Source organism: Dendrobates tinctorius, unplaced genomic scaffold, assembly GCF_039654945.1.
Source record: "Dendrobates tinctorius isolate UK_male_01 unplaced genomic scaffold, ASM3965494v1 ptg000037l, whole genome shotgun sequence".
In the NCBI taxonomy this organism is placed as follows: domain Eukaryota; kingdom Metazoa; phylum Chordata; class Amphibia; order Anura; family Dendrobatidae; genus Dendrobates; species Dendrobates tinctorius.
The window spans coordinates 30,861,971-30,884,445 of NW_027361705.1; the positions used below are offsets into that span (position 1 = coordinate 30,861,971).

The 22,475-nt window shown below is 45.2% G+C and overlaps 1 long non-coding RNA gene across 1 annotated transcript in view; it reads left to right on the forward strand.

Annotated features, from left to right (window-relative positions):
• Window positions 1-11,726: 11,726 nt before the first annotated feature.
• LOC141088143 (uncharacterized) overlaps window positions 11,727-22,475 on the forward strand; it is a 30,252-nt gene continuing 19,503 nt past the window's right edge. Inside the window, exon 1 of the long non-coding RNA XR_012231848.1 lies at window positions 11,727-12,131. This is a non-coding gene — a long non-coding RNA (uncharacterized lncRNA). The remainder of the gene's footprint in view (window positions 12,132-22,475) is intronic.

Consider the following 22,475-nt stretch of genomic DNA (forward strand, 5'->3'; position numbering starts at 1 on the left):
CTGTATCAGTCAGACCCCTCATATATAGGAACACCACATACTGTATCAGACAGACCCCTCATATATAGGAACACCACATACTGTATCAGACAGACCCCTCGTGTATAGGAACACCACATACTGTATCAGACAGACCCCTCGTGTATAGGAACACCACATTCTGTATCAGACAGACCCCTCATATATAGGAACACCACATACTGTATCAGACAGACCCCTCATATATAGGAACACCACATACTGTATCAGACAGACCCCTCATATATAGGAACACCACATACTGTGTCAGACAGACCCCTCATATATAGGAACACTACATACTGTATCAGACAGACCCCTCATATATAGGAACACCACAAACTGTATCAGACAGACTCCTCATATATAGGAACACCACATACTGTATCAGACAGACCCCTCATATATAGGAACACCACATACTGTATCAGACAGACCCCTCATATATAGGAACACCACATACTGTATCAGACAGACCCCTCATATATAGGAACACCACATACTGTGTCAGACAGACCCCTCATATATAGGAACACCACATACTGTATCAGACAGACCCCTCATATATAGGAACACCACATACTGTATCAGACAGACCCCTCATATACAGGAACACCACATACTGTATCAGACAGACCCCTCATATATAGGAACACCACATACTGTATCAGACAGACCCCACATATATAGGAACACCACAAACTGTATCAGACAGACCCCTCATATATAGGAACACCACATACTGTGTCAGACAGACCCCTCATATATAGGAACACCACATACTGTATCAGACAGACCCCTCATATATAGGAACACCACATACTGTATCAGACAGACCCCTCATATATAGGAACACCACATACTGTGTCAGACAGACCCCTCGTGTAGAGGAACACCATGTACTGTATCAGACAGACCCCTCATATATAGTAACACCACATACTGTGTCAGACAGACCCCTCATATATAGGAACACCACATACTGTATCAGACAGACCCCTCATATATAGGAACACCACATACTGTATCAGACAGACCCCTCATATATAGGAACACCACATACTGTGTCAGACAGACCCCTCATATATAGGAACACCACATACTGTGTCAGACAGACCCCTCATATATAGGAACACCACATACTGTATCAGTCAGACCCCTCATATATAGGAACACCACATACTGTATCAGACAGACCCCTCATATATAGGAACACCACATACTGTATCAGACAGACCCCTCGTGTATAGGAACACCACATACTGTATCAGACAGACCCCTCGTGTATAGGAACACCACATACTGTATCAGACAGACCCCTCATATATAGGAACACCACATACTGTATCAGACAGACCCCTCATATATAGGAACACCACATACTGTATCAGACAGACCCCTCATATATAGGAACACCACATACTGTGTCAGACAGACCCCTCATATATAGGAACACTACATACTGCATCAGACAGACCCCTCATATATAGGAACACCACAAACTGTATCAGACAGACCCCTCATATATAGGAACACCACATACTGTATCAGACAGACCCCTCATATATAGGAACACCACATACTGTATCAGACAGACCCCTCATATATAGGAACACCACATACTGTATCAGACAGACCCCTCATATATAGGATCACCACATACTGTGTCAGACAGACCCCTCATATATAGGAACACCACATACTGTGTCAGACAGACCCCTCATATATAGGAACACCACATACTGTATCAGTCAGACCCCTCATATATAGGAACACCACATACTGTATCAGACAGACCCCTCATATACAGGAACACCACATACTGTATCAGACAGACCCCTCATATATAGGAACACCACATACTGTATCAGACAGACCCCTCGTGTATAGGAACACCACATACTGTATCAGACAGACACCTCGTGTATAGGAACACCACATACTGTATCAGACAGACCCCTCATATATAGGAACACCACATACTGTATCAGACAGACCCCTCATATATAGGAACACCACATACTGTATCAGACAGACCCCTCATATATAGGAACACCACATACTGTGTCAGACAGACCCCTCGTGTATAGTAACACCACATACTGTATCAGTCAGACCCCTCATATATAGGAACACCACATACTGTATCAGACAGACCCCTCATATATAGGAACACCACATACTGTATCAGACAGACCCCTCATATATAGGAACACCACATACTGTATCAGACAGACCCCTCATATATAGGAACACCACAAACTGTATCAGACAGACCCCTCATATATAGGAACACCACATACTGTATCAGACAGACCCCTCATATATAGGAACACCACAAACTGTATCAGACAGACCCCTCATATATAGGAACACCACATACTGTATCAGACAGACCCCTCATATATAGGAACACCACATACTGTATCAGACAGACCCCTCATATATAGGAACACCACATACTGTATCAGACAGACCCCTCATATATAGGAACACCACAAACTGTATCAGACAGACCCCTCATATATAGGAACACCACATACTGTATCAGATAGACCCCTCATATATAGGAACACCACATACTGTATCAGACAGACCCCTCATATATAGGAACACCACATACTGTGTCAGACAGACCCCTCGTGTATAGGAACACCATGTACTGTATCAGACAGACCCCTCATATATAGTAACACCACATACTGTGTCAGACAGACCCCTCATATATAGGAACACCACATACTGTATCAGACAGACCCCTCATATATAGGAACACCACATACTGTATCAGACAGACCCCTCATATATAGGAACACCACATACTGTATCAGACAGACCCCTCATATATAGGAACACTACATACTGTATCAGACAGACCCCTCATATATAGGAACACCACAAACTGTATCAGACAGACCCCTCATATATAGGAACACCACATACTGTATCAGACAGACCCCTCATATATAGGAACACCACATACTGTATCAGACAGACCCCTCATATATAGGAACACCACATACTGTGTCAGACAGACCCCTCGTGTATAGGAACACCATGTACTGTATCAGACAGACCCCTCATATATAGTAACACCACATACTGTATCAGACAGACCCCTCATATATAGGAACACCACATACTGTATCAGACAGACCCCTCATATATAGGAACACCACAAACTGTATCAGACAGACCCCTCATATATAGGAACACCACATACTGTATCAGACAGACCCCTCATATAGGAACACCACATACTGTGTCAGACAGACCCCTCGTGTATAGGAACACCACATACTGTATCAGACAGACACCTCGTGTATAGGAACACCACATACTGTATCAGACAGACCCCTCATATATAGGAACACCACATACTGTATCAGACAGACCCCTCATATATAGGAACACCACATACTGTATCAGACAGACCCCTCATATATAGGAACACCACATACTGTGTCAGACAGACCCCTCGTGTATAGTAACACCACATACTGTATCAGTCAGACCCCTCATATATAGGAACACCACATACTGTATCAGACAGACCCCTCATATATAGGAACACCACATACTGTATCAGACAGACCCCTCATATATAGGAACACCACATACTGTATCAGACAGACCCCTCATATATAGGAACACCACAAACTGTATCAGACAGACCCCTCATATATAGGAACACCACATACTGTATCAGACAGACCCCTCATATATAGGAACACCACAAACTGTATCAGACAGACCCCTCATATATAGGAACACCACATACTGTATCAGACAGACCCCTCATATATAGGAACACCACATACTGTATCAGACAGACCCCTCATATATAGGAACACCACATACTGTATCAGACAGACCCCTCATATATAGGAACACCACAAACTGTATCAGACAGACCCCTCATATATAGGAACACCACATACTGTATCAGATAGACCCCTCATATATAGGAACACCACATACTGTATCAGACAGACCCCTCATATATAGGAACACCACATACTGTGTCAGACAGACCCCTCGTGTATAGGAACACCATGTACTGTATCAGACAGACCCCTCATATATAGTAACACCACATACTGTGTCAGACAGACCCCTCATATATAGGAACACCACATACTGTATCAGACAGACCCCTCATATATAGGAACACCACATACTGTATCAGACAGACCCCTCATATATAGGAACACCACATACTGTATCAGACAGACCCCTCATATATAGGAACACTACATACTGTATCAGACAGACCCCTCATATATAGGAACACCACAAACTGTATCAGACAGACCCCTCATATATAGGAACACCACATACTGTATCAGACAGACCCCTCATATATAGGAACACCACATACTGTATCAGACAGACCCCTCATATATAGGAACACCACATACTGTGTCAGACAGACCCCTCGTGTATAGGAACACCATGTACTGTATCAGACAGACCCCTCATATATAGTAACACCACATACTGTATCAGACAGACCCCTCATATATAGGAACACCACATACTGTATCAGACAGACCCCTCATATATAGGAACACCACAAACTGTATCAGACAGACCCCTCATATATAGGAACACCACATACTGTATCAGACAGACCCCTCATATAGGAACACCACATACTGTGTCAGACAGACCCCTCGTGTATAGGAAGACCATGTACTGTATCAGACAGACCCCTCATATATAGGAACACCACATACTGTGTCAGACAGACCCCTCATATATAGTAACACCACAAACTGTATCAGACAGACCCCTCATATATAGGAACACCACATACTGTATCAGACAGACCCCTCATATATAGGAACACCACATACTGTATCAGACAGACCCCTCATATATAGGAACACCACATACTGTATCAGACAGACCCCTCATATATAGGAACACCACATACTGTATCAGACAGACCCCTCATATATAGGAACACCACATACTGTGTCAGACCGAACCCTCGTGTATAGGAACACCACATACTGTATCAGACAGACCCCTCATATATAGTAACACCACATACTGTGTCAGACAGACCCCTCATATATAGTAACACCACATACTGTGTCAGACAGACCCCTCCATATGTAGTAACACCACATACTGTATCAGACAGACCCCTCATATATAGGAACACCACAAACTGTATCAGACAGACCCCTCATATATAGGAACACCACATACTGTGTCAGACAGACCCCTCGTGTATAGGAACACCATGTACTGTATCAGACAGACCCCTCATATATAGGAACACCACATACTATATCAGACAGACCCCTCGTGTATAGGAACACCACAAACTGTGTCAGACAGACCCCTCATATATAGTAACACCACATACTGTGTCAGACAGACCCCTCATATATAGGAACACCATGTACTGTATCAGACAGACCCCTCATGTATAGGAACACCACATACTGTATCAGACAGACCCCTCATATATAGGAACACCACATACTGTATCAGACAGACCCCTCATATATAGGAACACCATGTACTGTATCAGACAGACCCCTCATGTATAGGAACACCACATACTGTGTCAGACAGACCCCTCATATGTAGGAACACCACATACTGTATCAGAGAGACCTCTCATATATAGGAACACCACATACTGTATCAGACAGACCCCTCATATATAGGAACACCTCAAACTGTGTCAGACAGACCCCTCATATATAGTAACACCACATACTGTGTCTGACAGACCCCTCATATATAGGAACACCACATACTGTATCAGACAGACCCCTCCATATGTAGTAACACCACATACTGTATCAGACAGACCCCTCGTGTATAGGAACACCACATACTGTATCAGACAGACCCCTCGTGTATAGGAACACCACATACTGTATCAGACAGACCCCTCATATATAGGAACACCACATACTGTATCAGACAGACCCCTCATATATAGGAACACCACATACTGTATCAGACAGACCCCTCATATATAGGAACACCACATACTGTATCAGACAGACCCCTCATATATAGGAACACCACATACTGTATCAGACAGACCCCTCATATATAGGAACACCACGTACTGTATCAGACAGACCCCTCATATATAGGAACACCACGTACTGTATCAGACAGACCCCTCATATATAGGAACACCACGTACTGTATCAGACAGACCCCTCATATATAGGAACACCACATACTGTATCAGACAGACCCCTCATATATAGGAACACCACATACTGTATCAGACAGACCCCTCATATATAGGAACACCACATACTGTATCAGACAGACCCCTCATATACAGGAACACCACATACTGTATCAGACAGACCCCTCATATATAGGAACACCACATACTGTATCAGACAGACCCCTCATATATAGGAACACCACATACTGTATCAGACAGACCCCTCATATATAGGAACACCACATACTGTATCAGACAGACCCCTCATATATAGGAACACCATGTACTGTATCAGACAGACCCCTCATATATAGGAACACCACTTACTGTATCAGACAGACCCCTCATATATAGGAACACCACATACTGTATCAGACAGACCCCTCATATATAGGAACACCACGTACTGTATCAGACAGACCCCTCATATATAGGAACACCACATACTGTATCAGACAGACCCCTCATATATAGGAACACCACATACTGTATCAGACAGACCCCTCATATATAGGAACACCACATACTGTATCAGACAGACCCCTCATATATAGGAACACCACATACTGTATCAGACAGACCCCTCATATATAGGAACACCACATACTGTGTCAGACCGAACCCTCGTGTATAGGAACACCACATACTGTATCAGACAGACCCCTCATATATAGTAACACCACATACTGTGTCAGACAGACCCCTCATATATAGTAACACCACATACTGTGTCAGACAGACCCCTCCATATGTAGTAACACCACATACTGTATCAGACAGACCCCTCATATATAGGAACACCACAAACTGTATCAGACAGACCCCTCATATATAGGAACACCACATACTGTGTCAGACAGACCCCTCGTGTATAGGAACACCACATATTGTATCAGACTGACCCCTCATATATAGGAACACCACATACTGTGTCAGACAGACCCCTCGTGTATAGGAACACCATGTACTGTATCAGACAGACCCCTCATATATAGGAACACCACATACTATATCAGACAGACCCCTCGTGTATAGGAACACCACAAACTGTGTCAGACAGACCCCTCATATATAGTAACACCACATACTGTGTCAGACAGACCCCTCATATATAGGAACACCATGTACTGTATCAGACAGACCCCTCATGTATAGGAACACCACATACTGTATCAGACAGACCCCTCATATATAGGAACACCACATACTGTATCAGACAGACCCCTCATATATAGGAACACCATGTACTGTATCAGACAGACCCCTCATGTATAGGAACACCACATACTGTGTCAGACAGACCCCTCATATGTAGGAACACCACATACTGTATCAGAGAGACCTCTCATATATAGGAACACCACATACTGTATCAGACAGACCCCTCATATATAGGAACACCTCAAACTGTGTCAGACAGACCCCTCATATATAGTAACACCACATACTGTGTCTGACAGACCCCTCATATATAGGAACACCACATACTGTATCAGACAGACCCCTCCATATGTAGTAACACCACATACTGTATCAGACAGACCCCTCGTGTATAGGAACACCACATACTGTATCAGACAGACCCCTCGTGTATAGGAACACCACATACTGTATCAGACAGACCCCTCATATATAGGAACACCACATACTGTATCAGACAGACCCCTCATATATAGGAACACCACATACTGTATCAGACAGACCCCTCGTGTATAGGAACACCACATACTGTATCAGACAGACCCCTCATATATAGGAACACCACATACTGTATCAGACAGACCCCTCATATATAGGAACACCACATACTGTATCAGACAGACCCCTCATATATAGGAACACCACATACTGTATCAGACAGACCCCTCATATATAGGAACACCACATACTGTATCAGACAGACCCCTCATATATAGGAACACCACGTACTGTATCAGACAGACCCCTCATATATAGGAACACCACGTACTGTATCAGACAGACCCCTCATATATAGGAACACCACGTACTGTATCAGACAGACCCCTCATATATAGGAACACCACATACTGTATCAGACAGACCCCTCATATATAGGAACACCACATACTGTATCAGACAGACCCCTCATATATAGGAACACCACATACTGTATCAGACAGACCCCTCATATACAGGAACACCACATACTGTATCAGACAGACCCCTCATATATAGGAACACCACATACTGTATCAGACAGACCCCTCATATATAGGAACACCACATACTGTATCAGACAGACCCCTCATATATAGGAACACCACATACTGTATCAGACAGACCCCTCATATATAGGAACACCATGTACTGTATCAGACAGACCCCTCATATATAGGAACACCACTTACTGTATCAGACAGACCCCTCATATATAGGAACACCACATACTGTATCAGACAGACCCCTCATATATAGGAACACCACGTACTGTATCAGACAGACCCCTCATATATAGGAACACCACATACTGTATCAGACAGACCCCTCATATATAGGAACACCACATACTGTATCAGACAGACCCCTCATATATAGGAACACCACATACTGTATCAGACAGACCCCTCATATATAGGAACACCACATACTGTATCAGACAGACCCCTCATATATAGGAACACCACATACTGTATCAGACAGACCCCTCATATATAGGAACACCATGTACTGTATCAGACAGACCCCTCATATATAGGAACACCACGTACTGTATCAGACAGACCCCTCATATATAGGAACACCACATACTGTATCAGACAGACCCCTCATATATAGGAACACCACATACTGTATCAGACAGACCCCTCATATATAGGAACACCACATACTGTATCAGACAGACCCCTCCATATGTAGTAACACCACATACTGTATCAGACAGACCCCTCGTGTATAGGAACACCACATACTGTATCAGACAGACCCCTCATATATAGGAACACCACATACTGTATCAGACAGACCCCTCATATATAGGAACACCACATACTGTATCAGACAGACCCCTCATATATAGGAACACCACATACTGTATCAGACAGACCCCTCATATATAGGAACACCACATACTGTATCAGACATACCCCTCATATGTAGGAACACCACATACTGTATCAGAGAGACCCCTCCATATGTAGTAACACCACATACTGTATCAGAGAGACCCCTCATATATGGGAACATCACACACTGTATCCGATAGACCCCTCGTATGTAGGAACGCCACACACTGTATAAGGTGTCACATGCAGTAACACTACAGAATATATTAGACAGACCCCTCATATGTGGGTAAATTACACAATGTACCGGATAAACCCTCATACCTCTTAGTATATCAGGTAAGCTGTTAGAAGTGACAAATAATATACCCTCATATGTGGGAGCGACGCTCAACATGTCAGGTAGCCCCTCATATAAGACAATACCACACAAAGTTTCAGACCCTCCAGACTCTAGATTTAGAGATGGTTTTTACTTGCAGAAGCACCAGTGTTGTTGCAACTGCCAAGAATAAAACTTGCTTCCAGCTCATCTTTGCAGAGATTTCTTGTCTTGTCTAAGGGCTGCAAGGGACTGAGAAAAGTGACAAATTCCTCATGTGTCAGATAGGAAGGTGAGGCAGGCAGCTGGAATCTAGGCAGGAGGAGGGGCATGGTCACTGGATACCTATGGACCCTACAAGTCAACTATAGTAATATACAACCGGCAGAAAGGGCAAATACTCGTAACTAATGGTAACTAAGAATCTCGTGTTCAGTATTACAAAATTTAAACTTTGCCAGAGTATACAATGTTTGGATACGAGGAACATGTCTTTTGTTTTACAGTTATGGCATATTGCATAGTCTGGTGACTGGTCCCTCATTTTTTCCTTGATACCAGCACTCCACCCATTGTGCTTTTTAAGTAACCTGCCAAAAAAGTCCCACCTACTTTGTTCTCAACTTTTCCTCTAAGTCCACATGGTAGATTAAATTTTTGAAGATCAGTTCACTTGGTGTTGGTACTGCGTCACATGTAGTGGGGATGTGCAGCTAGCACACACATGTAGAGGCTCGCTTCGCCTGAGTCACTCACATCATGGCCCATGGGTCGCCCACACGCTCAAATTAAAAATGCCCGCGGCCGCCAGAGACAGAGGTTTCCTCCTGTTCCGGTCCGGGGGCGGGGCCCTCTCGAGCGACGACGTGCAGCGTCACCACGTCGCGGCACGTTTTTAACCCCCTAGGGTGCCTCTGCCTGCCGCCTTGCCAGAAAATTTAAAGGGCTGGCGGCAGGAAAAAGGAGGCCGACCGGCTGCCGCCGCCGCTGCGGCGGCAAGTGGCCCATAACTTCATGAAAATGGCGGCCCAGCAGGAAAATTCCCGGTTGGGTAAGTGGCCAATCCGGGCCTGGACACTACTCTGTGTGCAGAGCCGACCCTAGCGCTGAGCTGCTGCCAGTCAGTGCAAGGGGGTGAATGCTCTATACACAGAGCGACGACTGAACCTGTGCCGGCACCACCCCTGTGACTAAACGCCAAATGTTGCTGGGGGTCTAAACTCCAGCATCAGGCAGATCCAAAGCGCTATAAACCTGCAGATTAACTCCATATCTGCAGGTTAATAGTGGTTTTTTTTCGCGTGGCAGGTTCCCTTTAAATATGTAATTTTTTTCACCTTGTGTAAAAGCTGCTGGTCTCCTGAACTGGGTGATTTTTTTTTGTCTTGGTCTTGGATCTATCCGTTCCTGAAATGTAGCCCTCTTTTCTCTTTATCGTTAAAGGGGTTGAGGTTAAAGTCTATGTAACTTCAGACTTCTGAATCTTGATAGCGCACACTGTGAGGATTCTCCGGTGTCGGCATTGGGAGCGGCCATCATGTGACTACAAGTATGCGATTTTCACACCTCCGGCCACATTTCAACTAATTGTTCTCGGCTTTCCTAATTTCACTTGCATTGAGCGAGGTCGTGCTTTATTTTATTAATATTAATAATGACTCCTTGCTTCTCCTAAAATGATAACAATCCCCCATTGTGCCTCCTTATAATAATTATCCTCAGTGATTTTTCATTGTAATAAGGCTCCTGAGCAGGGGTATACATAGACCTAATAGGCGCCCCATAATAAAGTCCTATCATGTCACAATCAAAGAAGAGAATATCTCCCAACATTTTAAGTAATAGAGAAGGAAATGTATTGCAGAACTTAGGTTAGTTTCACACTAGTGTTTTATTGCGCTGCCTTTCGTGCGCACATCAAACGCATGACATAAACACTTACAAACGCTTGTAAACGCTGCGCTTTTTTCTCGCCTCATTGTGAGCATTAAGGCAAAACAAACGCAGCGTGTGTATGCGTTTTAAAGCGTTTTTCATGCGTTTGCATTTTTATAGCGCATGATGTCACAATCACATGAGTAATAATCCTTGACCAATTAGTGCAACAGACTCCACCAATTGGACAGCAGTGGACGTATGTTATGTGAATTCTTTATATAGACCCTGTTTTCAGCTATTCTTCACATTTGCTTGTTTTTTTTCTTGACGACATGGATCTGCGCTGGAAGAGTTTTCACTTCAACTTGGATCTGGACATCAGGATGGCTCAGGCTTATGCAGTTGCTTGCATGAACAAAGGGAGAGAGAGACAGCGAAGATGGCAGCGGCGGCGTTTGTGGATTCATCCAATTGTTGAACTCCGGGAGAGCCGTGGAGCGTACCACACCCTCTACAGCGAGCTCCAGGCAAATACGGAGAAATTTACTGATTACACACGGATGTCCCAACAAAGCTTCAGGGATTTGCTTGGTTGTGTACAAGATGTCATCCGGAGACAGGACACACAGCTCCGTCGTGCAATTCCTCCTGAGGAACGTCTCCTGGTCACATTACGGTACGTACGTAGTATTGCAAAACTAATGCCTGCCTAATTTTTTTTGTTCTCTGATGTACTATTCTATGTTGGCAGAATTCTTGAACTGACATGTACTTGGGCTGCAGCATTATTTTTCTACCATTTATTAAAGAAAAAGATGCGTTTTTATTCATTGGTATGCCCTTTTTTATGTGTTTTTGGTTGTGGTAAAAACACATATACACAAATATTAATTTTGGTTGTTTCTTTGCGTCCCAGATTCCTGGCTACTGGAGAGACCCTCTCTTCTCTGCACTTCCAGTTCCGTCTTGGAATATCCACTTTGTCTGGAATAGTTGTGGACACCTGCCGGGCTTTGTGGGACGTTCTCTGTCCAGAATTTCTGCCCCTGCCCACCGGGGAAAAGTGGATTGAAAATGCAGAAAAATTCTGGACTGTCTGCAATTTTCCTAACTGTTTGGGTGTGGTGGATGGGAAACACATCAGGATTATAAAACCCAAGAGAACTGTATCAGAGTACTACAACTATAAAAAGTGCTTCTCTACAGTACTCATGGCCATTTCTGATGCAGACTGTATGCTTCTTGCAGTGGACATTGGGGCATTTGGCCGTGGAAATGACTCCCAGGCTTTTAAGAACTCTGACATGGGCCGGAGGTTGTATGGCAACCAGTTCAATTTTCCCATGCCACGACCTCTTCCCAACACCGAAGGTCCGCCACAGCCCTTTGTAATGGTTTTTTCTCTGGGGCCGTAGGAGGATTTTTTTCTCTTTTTCCTAATGGAGATTAAGCAATTGTCTGATCGTGTGGAGCAGCTGGCTGCTGAAGTGCAGGGAATTTCCACCTACCTCATTCAGTCACATGCTGCTGAACCTAAGATCCCTACTCCTGATGTGTTTTCTGGGGATCGGTCTAAATTTCTGAATTTTAAGAATAATTGTAAATTATTTCTGGCCTTGAAGCCTAACTCATCGGGGAGCTCTGTGCAGCATGTTAAAATTGTCATCTCCTTGCTGCGCGGCGATCCCCAGGATTGGGCTTTTTCTCTGACACCTGAAAATCCTATTCTGACTAATATGGATGCATTATTTCAAGCCTTGAGGTTGTTGTATGATGAACCTAATGCTGTTGATCAAGCTGAGAGAACCCTGTTGGCATTAAACCAGGGTCAGGATTCTGCAGTTATACTGTCAAAAATTCCGAATGTGGGCGATCCTTACTACATGGAATGATAGTGCATTGGCAGCTCTCTTTCGGAAGGGTTTATCAGAGACCGTAAAAGATATTATGGTGGGATTTCCTGTTCCCTCTGGTCTGGATGATTCTATGTCTTTAGCCATTCAAGTTGATCGGCGTTTACGTGAACGTAAAACTACACGAGAGGTGCTGCCACCTTTTGAACAAACGTCTGAGCCTATGCAATGTGATGGGGTTTTGTCTAGGGCGCAACGTCAGGAGTTTAGAAGGCGTAATAAGCTGTGTTTTTTCTGTGGAGATGCCTCTCATATTATTTCTGTCTGCCCAAAATGAGAGAAACGTTTTGCACACACATTTGCTGTGGGCAGTATACAACCTAAGTTTCTTTTGGCAATTACGCTGATCTGCTTCTTATCCACGTTTTCCACGAAGGCTTTTGTGGATTCAGGAGCAGCGTTGAATCTGATGAATTTGGACTTTGCTAAACGTTGTGGTTTTTCCATGACGCCGCTGCGGACGCCTATTCCTTTGAGGGGTATTGATGATACTCCTTTGGCGGAGAATAAACCTCAGTTTTGGACCCAGGTGACAATGCGAGTTGTCCCAGACCAACTAGAAAATTGTACATTTTTGGTGCTGCATAATCTGCATGATACTATTGTTCTGGGTTTTCCTTGGTTGCAAACTCATAATCCAGTTTTGGATTGGAAATCTGGATCTGTGGTGAGTTGGGGTTGTCAGTGTGTTCTTAGGGACGCTCCTGTTTTCTCCAATTCTTCTCAGTCTCATGATATTCCTGATTATCTAGCCGATTTTTCTGATGTATTTAGTGAGAGCAAGTCTGCGTCTTTGCCTCCTCATAGGAGTTATGACTGTGCAATTGAGTTGATGCCTGGGTGTAAATTTCCCAAGGGTCGGCTTTTCAACTTATCAGTACCCGAACATGATGCTATACGATCCTATATTAAGGAGTCATTGGAGAAGGGTCATATTAGACCATCCTCGTCACCTTTAGGTGCTGGGTTTTTTTTGTGGCCAAGAAAGATAGGTCATTAAGACCGTGTATTGATTATCGTTCCCTTAACAAGATGACGGTTAAATATCAGTACCCGTTACCTCTGATGTCTGATTTATTCTCCAGAGTTAAGAGTGCCTGCTGGTTTACTAAGCTTGACCTCAGGGAGGCGTATAATCTTATTCGCATCAAGCACGGGGATGAATGGAAGACGGCGTTTAATACTCTGGAGGGACATTTTGAGTACCTGGTGATGCCTTTTGGGCTCACTAATGCCCCTTCTGTTTTCCAGTCCTTTATGAATGATATTTTCCGTGACCTTGTGGATAAGTTTTTGATCATCTATCTGGATGATATTTTGATCTTCTCCAAGGATTGGGACTCTCATGTGGAACACGTCCGGACTGTGTTCCGGATTTTGAGGGAGAATTCCCTGTTTGTTAAGGGATCGAAATGCCTCTTTGGTGTACAGAGGATTTCATTTTTGGGATTTATCTTATCTCCATTGACTATTGAAATGGACCCGGCCAAGGTACAGGCTATTTATGATTGGGTTCAGCCTACTTCTTTGAAGGCCCTCCAAAAGTTTTTGGGTTTTGCTAATTTCTATCGTAAATTTATAGGTAATTTTTCTGGTATTGTCAAACCACTGACTGATCTGACCAAGAAGGGCGCTGATGTGCTGAATTGGTCTCCTGAGGCTATCTCAGCATTTCAGGAGCTTAAGCAGAGATTTACTTCAGCTCCAGTTTTATGGCAACCTGATGTCTCACTTCCATTTCAGGTGGAGGTAGATGCTTCTGAGATTGGTGCAGGAGCTGTTTTGTCCCAAAAAGACCCTGTGACTTCTAAGATGAATCCCTGTGCCTTCTTTTCTCAAAAGTTCTCCCCATCTGAACGCAACTATGACGTGGGGAATCGGGAATTGTTGGCCATCAAGTGGGCATTTGAGGAGTGGAGACATTGGTTGGAGGGAGCTAGACATCAAGTTGTGGTCCTCACCGATCACAAGAATTTGATTCATCTGGAGTCAGCCAAACGCTTGAATCCTAGACAGGCTACATGGGCCTTGTTTTTCACGCGTTTTAATTTTGTGGTCTCTTTTCTTCCGGGCACTAAGAATGTTAAGACAGACGCCCTTTCTAGGAGTTTCTTTGCCGATTCTCTTAGTGTGACCGAGCCTACTACCATCCTAGGTGAGGGGGTAGTTCTTTCTGCCATTTCGCCCGATTTGAGCCGCGCCCTGGAGAAATTTCAGGAGGATAAACCTGAGCGTTGCCCTATAGGAAAATTGTATGTTCCTGACCAGTGGAGAAAGAGAGTGATGTCTGAAATTCATTGCTCCGCATTGGCTGGTCATCCAGGTATTTTTGGTACCAGAGATTTGGTGAGTCGGTCGTTTTGGTGGCCTGCCTTATCTCGTGACATCAGGAATATTGTACAGTCCTGTGGGACTTGTTCTCGGTCTAAACCCTGTTCTCGTTCTAGTGGGTTGCTGATGCCCCTGCCGGTGCCCAAGAGGCCATGGACCCATATCTCAATGGATTTTATTTCTGATCTTCCTGTCTGTCAGAGAATGACTGTTATCTGGGTGATTTGTGATAGATTTTCGAAGATGGTCCATCTTGTACCACTCCCAAAGTTGCCATCTTCCGCTGAGTTGGTGCCCTTGTTTTTACAACAGGTGGTATGGTTACATGGGATTCCTGAGAATATTGTGTCCGACAGAGGAGTCCAGTTTGTTTCCAGATGCTGGAAAGCCTTTTGTTCCAATCTGGGAATTCAGTTATCCTTCTCCTCCACGTTTCATCCCCAGACCAATGGACAGACTGAGAAAACAAACCAGACCTTGGAGTCTTATTTGAGATGTTTTATATCTGCTGATCAGGATGATTGGGTCTCATTTTTGCCCTTGGCCGAATTCGCACTGAACAATAGAGCTAGTTCTGCCACTTTGGTGTCACCCTTTGTCTGTAATTTTGGATTTCATCCTCGATTCTCTTCAGGGCAAGTGGAATCTTCATCCTGCCCAGGTGTGCACACTGTGGTTAAGAGAATGCATCAGATATGGGACCAAGTGGTGGATAAGTTGTCACTCTCTCAGGAAAAGGCCCAGCGATTTTCCAACCGGCATAGGACCATTGGTCCCCGGTTTAAAGTGGGTGATATGGTTTGGTTGTCGTCTAAGAATATTCCTATGAAGGTCGCATCTCCTAAATTTAAGCCAAGATTTATTGGTCCTTATAAGATTTTGGAAATTCTTTATCCTGATTCGTTTCGATTGGCTCTTCCAGTTATGTTCAAGATCCATAACATATTTCACAAATCTCTGTTGAAGAGGTTTGTTGAGCCAGTGGTTCCTATGGCAGTACCTCCTGACCCTGTGTTGGTTGAAGGCAATGTGGAATATGAGATAGAGAAAATATTGGATTCTCGTTTGGTTAGACAGAGACTCCAGTATTTGGTCAAATGGAAGGGTTATGGTCAGGAGGATAATTCTTGGGTCTCTGCCTCCGATGTTGTGAGTTCATTTTCCCCTTCCCCGTCGATGTCTGATGAACTCCCTCTTCTGGTGAAGGAAGGTAGTGAGGCTGATTACCAAACACCTGATCTGGTAGATGATGACTGGGTAACAGGAAATTCTGACTGGATATAAGGCAGCCGACGCCCTTCTGAGTCGCTGGTGAGTTCTCTGCTGGATTCTTGGAGACCAGTCTAATTCCTGCTTCCCAAAGATAAATTTTTGCTCTGCTATTGAACTTATCAGTTTTGTTTTGTTTACCTTGTTTTTTGGAGTTCAGCCATCCCTGGTCGGGGGTGTGCTGAGTTCCATTTTTGTCTCTGATCAGTTTGTCTCTTTGCTCTGTATTCAGAATTTACCTGAGTGCTGATATAGTCTTTTTGAAGTCCTAGCGACTTCAGGGCCTGTTTTTCCTATCAGTCGGTTGGCACATTTTTTGGTAGGGTTTTTTACGGATTGCAGACAGCAGCTTTTCTATCCTGTCCTTTTTAGTTAGCTTTGGCCCCATCATTTGCTCAACCTATCTTTCTATCTGTGTTAGTGTTTTCATCTTGATTCACCGTCATTATATGTTGGGGGCTGCCTATTGCTTTGGGGTCTGCTCTGGGGCAGTTTAGATTTCCCCTTTCTTTCTTTAGGCCTATTTAGTTCTCCGGCTGTGATCGAGGGGTCTAGGGCATCGTAGGAACCCCCCACGGCTACTGTTAGTTGTTGTGGATAGGATCAAGGGTCTGCAATCCGATAGCTACCAACCTCTCCAGTTTTCTGGACTTAGCTTGTATTTTTGTTTTTTCCTCCTTCGGTGACTCATTCATAACACTCCGATATTCATGCCAATAGATTGGTTCGTGCTTTTCACCGGGCCCATCCTGATCGGCCTGGTGGCGTGGATGAGGGTTCAGTGACCCCTCCTCAAGGGGGGGTACTGTTGTGAGTTCATTCTCTGGTTCACCAGTTGTGAGTTCTCCTTCCAGACTCCCTCTGGTGGTAACAGGAGGTAGAAAGGCTGATTTGATCGGTGGAGATCTCCCACCTGAGAATGAGGATGACGATTGGATCTCAGGAGTCTCAGATTGGATTTAAGACAGCCGATGACCTATTCAGTTGCTGGTGATTCCTTCTGGCTTGTCAGCTCTTGGTTTTCAGCTCTGTTCCAGTCATATAAAGCTAAGTTTTTCTGTTAATGTTCACACTTGATTTTGTTGGTTTATTCAGTTTTTTGGTGTGGTCAGCCAGCCCCTGCTGGGGGCTGTGCTGAATTTCCACTCTTATTTATCAGTATTTTGCCAATTTGCTTTTTGTCCCTTATTAGATTGGCCTCTTTTTGCTCTGTCTCAGAATATTTCAGAGTGCTGATATAGTGGGAGAAGCCTAGTGACTTCAGGGTTAATTTTGCTATCAGAAGTGTTGGACATTATTTTTGTAGGGTTTTTTGCAGGTTGCAGACAGTGTCTCTCCTTTCCTTTCTAGTTAGCTTGGGCCCCATCATTTGCTCAGCCTATTTTCCTGCCTGTGTTTGTGCCTTCATCTTGTTTCACCGTCAATACATGTGTGGGTGCTATCTATTCCTTTGGGGTCTGCTCTGGGGTGGTTAGTTTTCCCTTTTCTTGCTTTAGGCTTATTTAGCCCTCTGGCCGTGTCGAGGCATCTAGGAACATCGTAGGCACGCTCCACGGCTACTGTTAGTTGTGTGGTAAGATCAGGGATCTGCAATCTGCATAGTTACCAACCTCTCTGGTTTTCTGTGACTTAGCTTGTTTTGCCTTTTTCTCCTCGGTGACCCATTCATAACAGTACTCTGTTCAGTCTTTGCGATATTACCTGTGAAAAGACACTGAGGGGATTTGGAAATTGCAAGTCATATAGATTTGTTGTTTTGACAACACATATCTCCAAGATTGACACACAAAACATGTGTCATTACTGGAGCTATATGTTCCCAAAAACACAAACTGTACGGCGCAGTGTGTGTACGGCGCAGTGTGTGTATGCGGCAAAAGACACATTAACCAAACCTTTTTAGAAAAAAAAAATTAAACTTTTATTTTTTAAGTTACAAAATAAAAAAATTATTTTCACTTTGCAGGAGGTTTGTGGGAAGAATGGGATACTTTAGGGGTGTGGAGAGAGGAGGAACGGCTGGAAATGGAGGAAGGGGTTCTAGGTGAAGGGGCAACTAAATTTGTGGGGGAAGGGAGTTCAGGCATGGAAAAGGAGGCAGGTTGAGAAACATCAGAAGGAGAGGGGGGACTGACTAACAAAGTCTTTTGTTTCTTGGTCTTCTTTGGGGCAGGAGTCACCAGCCTGGATCGACTAGCACCGCGTGACCGCCTTATATTACTTGAATGCCTGGAGCTGGTGCACTGTGATCGTGCAGAAAAAAATAAGGAATGTGGGTCTCCCCTAGGGTGCTCTGTGGTGGTGCTCCTTGGAGGAGAGATTGTGGTGTCGGTGCTCATCGAAGGTGAATTGTGCACGGTGCTTCTAGTAGGAGAAGTGGTGGCGGTGCTCCTATCAGGCGAAGTGTTGGCGGTACTTCTGGGTCGTCCTCGCTCGCCCAGGGCAGCGGGGTACTCGGTACCGGGCCGGTGTCAAGGTGGGAATGTGTCACAGCAGAGGTGACCCGGTCCGTGGCCCTGGGCGCCCAATATCAATGGCGGTGATGTTAATGGTGTAATAGATTATATGGATAGTTTTTGACGCCACCCGTGGTATTTGGCAAGTAAGATGTTGAGCCAACGCTGCTTGCAGATCCGCTGGGACTGATGGTGTGGTGCAGCAAAGATGGTGTAGCTCCCCACAGGTGGAGCTGTAGTCCCAGGGCAGTGTAGGTGCAATGGATGAGGAGAGGCGCAGAATGGTATAGATGTGGTTACTCAGGTGTTGCGGTGCTGGAATAACTGGAGGACACCAGGGTGTGCAGTTCCAAGGCTTTACTCACTGTTTGCAGTTCACACACACGCCTGCCTCTGTACTGTGTTCTCCAGGTCAGGGCTCCAGCCAACCTCCAGGCTAGATAGGGTTCTCCCTTCCACACTCCGCCAATATGTACCTTCACTGAACGACTCCTCCAATGCGCCTTTAGGTGCGAAGCACTCCAGTACTTAGTTACCCTGGAATGCCTCTCTCTAGGTGTTCCTAGTCTCTACTTGTATGACAGACAGCTGTAGCCTGCTTCGGGGACTCCTCTCTGTGTCCCGGCTCTCTATTCAGTTGCTGTTGTGTCCCAAGTCTATGATGGGAGCAAGGCGTTAGCGGCTCACTACTCCTCCGGTGTCTGTTGCCGGACATAAAGATCCAATCAACCTCGGGGACCGGGCCCCGGCCTTTGCACTCTCAGGACTGGAAGGGTTCTCTGTTTTTCTTCAACCAGCTTTCCACCGTCCTTCTATTCTCCTTCGTTCCAATCTGTTCTATCTCTCTTATGGAAGGTTAGGTTATCAATCTTATCAGTCTCTTTCTCTGGTCTTTCTCGTGCCAGCAGCCCAGATCACTGGGACCTGCTGCAGCACGTCCCTCAGACACCCTTCTTCTCTCTCCTCTAACCAACTAACTACTAACTCTCACTCTTCCCACTCTTTTGTATCATCTCTCTCCACCCGCCTCCCAGCACATCTCGGGTTACGAAGCAGGGTTCCACGAGGGGTGCTCTGCTAACCCCCAGCCTGAAGCTGTTAGGTGGCCCCACTGAACTATCCTGTGTGGAATGCAGGTGTGGAGTGTGGTCAGGAGTTCCCACCTTACCTGGATGGTGGGGCACTACACCTTAGGAGAAGGTGCAGTACCTCTGTGGCGACTGAAGCCTCAGGGGCGCCACACTTCTCTGATGAGGAGTGGTGGCGGTGCTATGAGGAGGCGAAGTGGTGGCAGTGCTCCTCTGATGAGTGGTAGCATTGCTATGAGGAGGCGAAGTGGTGACGGTGCTCCACTGATGAGTGGTGGCGGTGCTATGAGGAGGCGAATTGGTGGCGGTAATCCTATGAAGGGATGTGGTGCCGGTGCTCCTCTGAAGAGGGGTGGTGGTGGTGCTCCTCTGAAGAGGGGTGGTGGCGGTGGTCCTTGAATGGTGTGAAGTTGTGGCGGTGCTCTCATACAGTTAAGAAGTGGCGGTGCTCCGATCCGAAGATGATGATCTCTCTGTGCTCCGAACAGGAGAAGAGGTTGCTGTGGCCCAAGATGATTTTGGGCTTGTGCGCCAAGCTGATGTCGCCATGGCAGTACTGGTGCTCCAGACCGGAGCAGCGCTTGACATGGTGGTGGCGGTGGTGGAGTGTCCAGCAGCACTCAACATTTGTGTTGTATTGTGGTGTCCGGCTTGGCTAGGAATGCATGTGGCCGTGCATTGATATGCAGCAGAAGTCGGTACTGTGGTGAAGCGAGTCAGTGGTGGCACAGGTGGGAATGACACCACTGACTGCTGCATGTACTGATTCTGCTGCATAGCCTGCAAGTAAGTAGTGTTGCAGGCGTGTAACACAGTCAGCTGTTGCTCAGGACTAAGGTGATCCGCCATGCCCCGTTCAATCTTACTAAAGAAATGGTGCGCTGATCTATTGAGGTCGGCCTCCAGCCATTCAAGGCGCTGTGCGGAAGAGTGGAAGAGGTGTTTGATGTAGTTAAAACCACGTTCCATTAATGAAAATCCACTTTCTACTCTTTCGGACAGCGTCTTGAGACTGGCATGAAAGGCTTCGCTCAAGTACATGAACTCGGGCAAGACAGGCCTATCCGAGGCTCTCTGCCGCTGGCGGGTAGTGCCCGCATAACCAGTGGCAGAGACCTGGGATAGGGGAACACCTGATGGACCAGCTTCCTGGTCACCAGCTGTCTGTGTTGCTGACCTGCAACTTGCTTCCTGGCTGTCGGATGGCTGGGACGGGTCCGAGGTCGATCGATGAAGAACCGCTCCCGAGACAGGTTGCTGGGTGCTGCTCCAGGTGCTGTGGAAACAAAAGCTAAACATTAGTATAAAGCATTTTCAAGACAGATCAGCTGTGGAATAGAAAATGAACGATTAGGTTCAATAAAACAAAACAAAACAAAAATTACGCTCTGGACTGGTCGTAAGAATTCCAACGCGCGATGATAGTGGTACTTGGCTCTTCTCCTTGCCTCTGAGCCACTGCGAACCTGTCCCTCAGCACGAACATCAGTTTTAAAATGGTCCTTCATCGAGCGCCAATGTGTGCGGACTTTGTCCACTGTTGAGAAAATGGCAAAGAAAAAAAAAATTATATTATACAATGCACAGATGGTAACATCTGTATCAACACACACCGGAGTGAACTTGACAGTCAATTCGGCAACCCAACAAATTGAATACACAATGCATTCACTGTTGAACTTGAGAACACTTATGCGTTTACTGCAAGTATATATCTTGCAATAAACACACATGTATCCTCAGGAACAAGAGTGAAGCATGAAATATACAGCATGACAATACACAATGCGTACACTATTGAACCTGAGGACACTAGTGTGTTTACTACCAGTATACATCTTGCAATAAACACACATGTATCCTCAGGAACAAGAGTGAAGCATGAAATATACAGCATGACAATACACAATGCGTACACTATTGAACCTGAGGACACTTGTGTGTTTACTTCAAGTATATATCT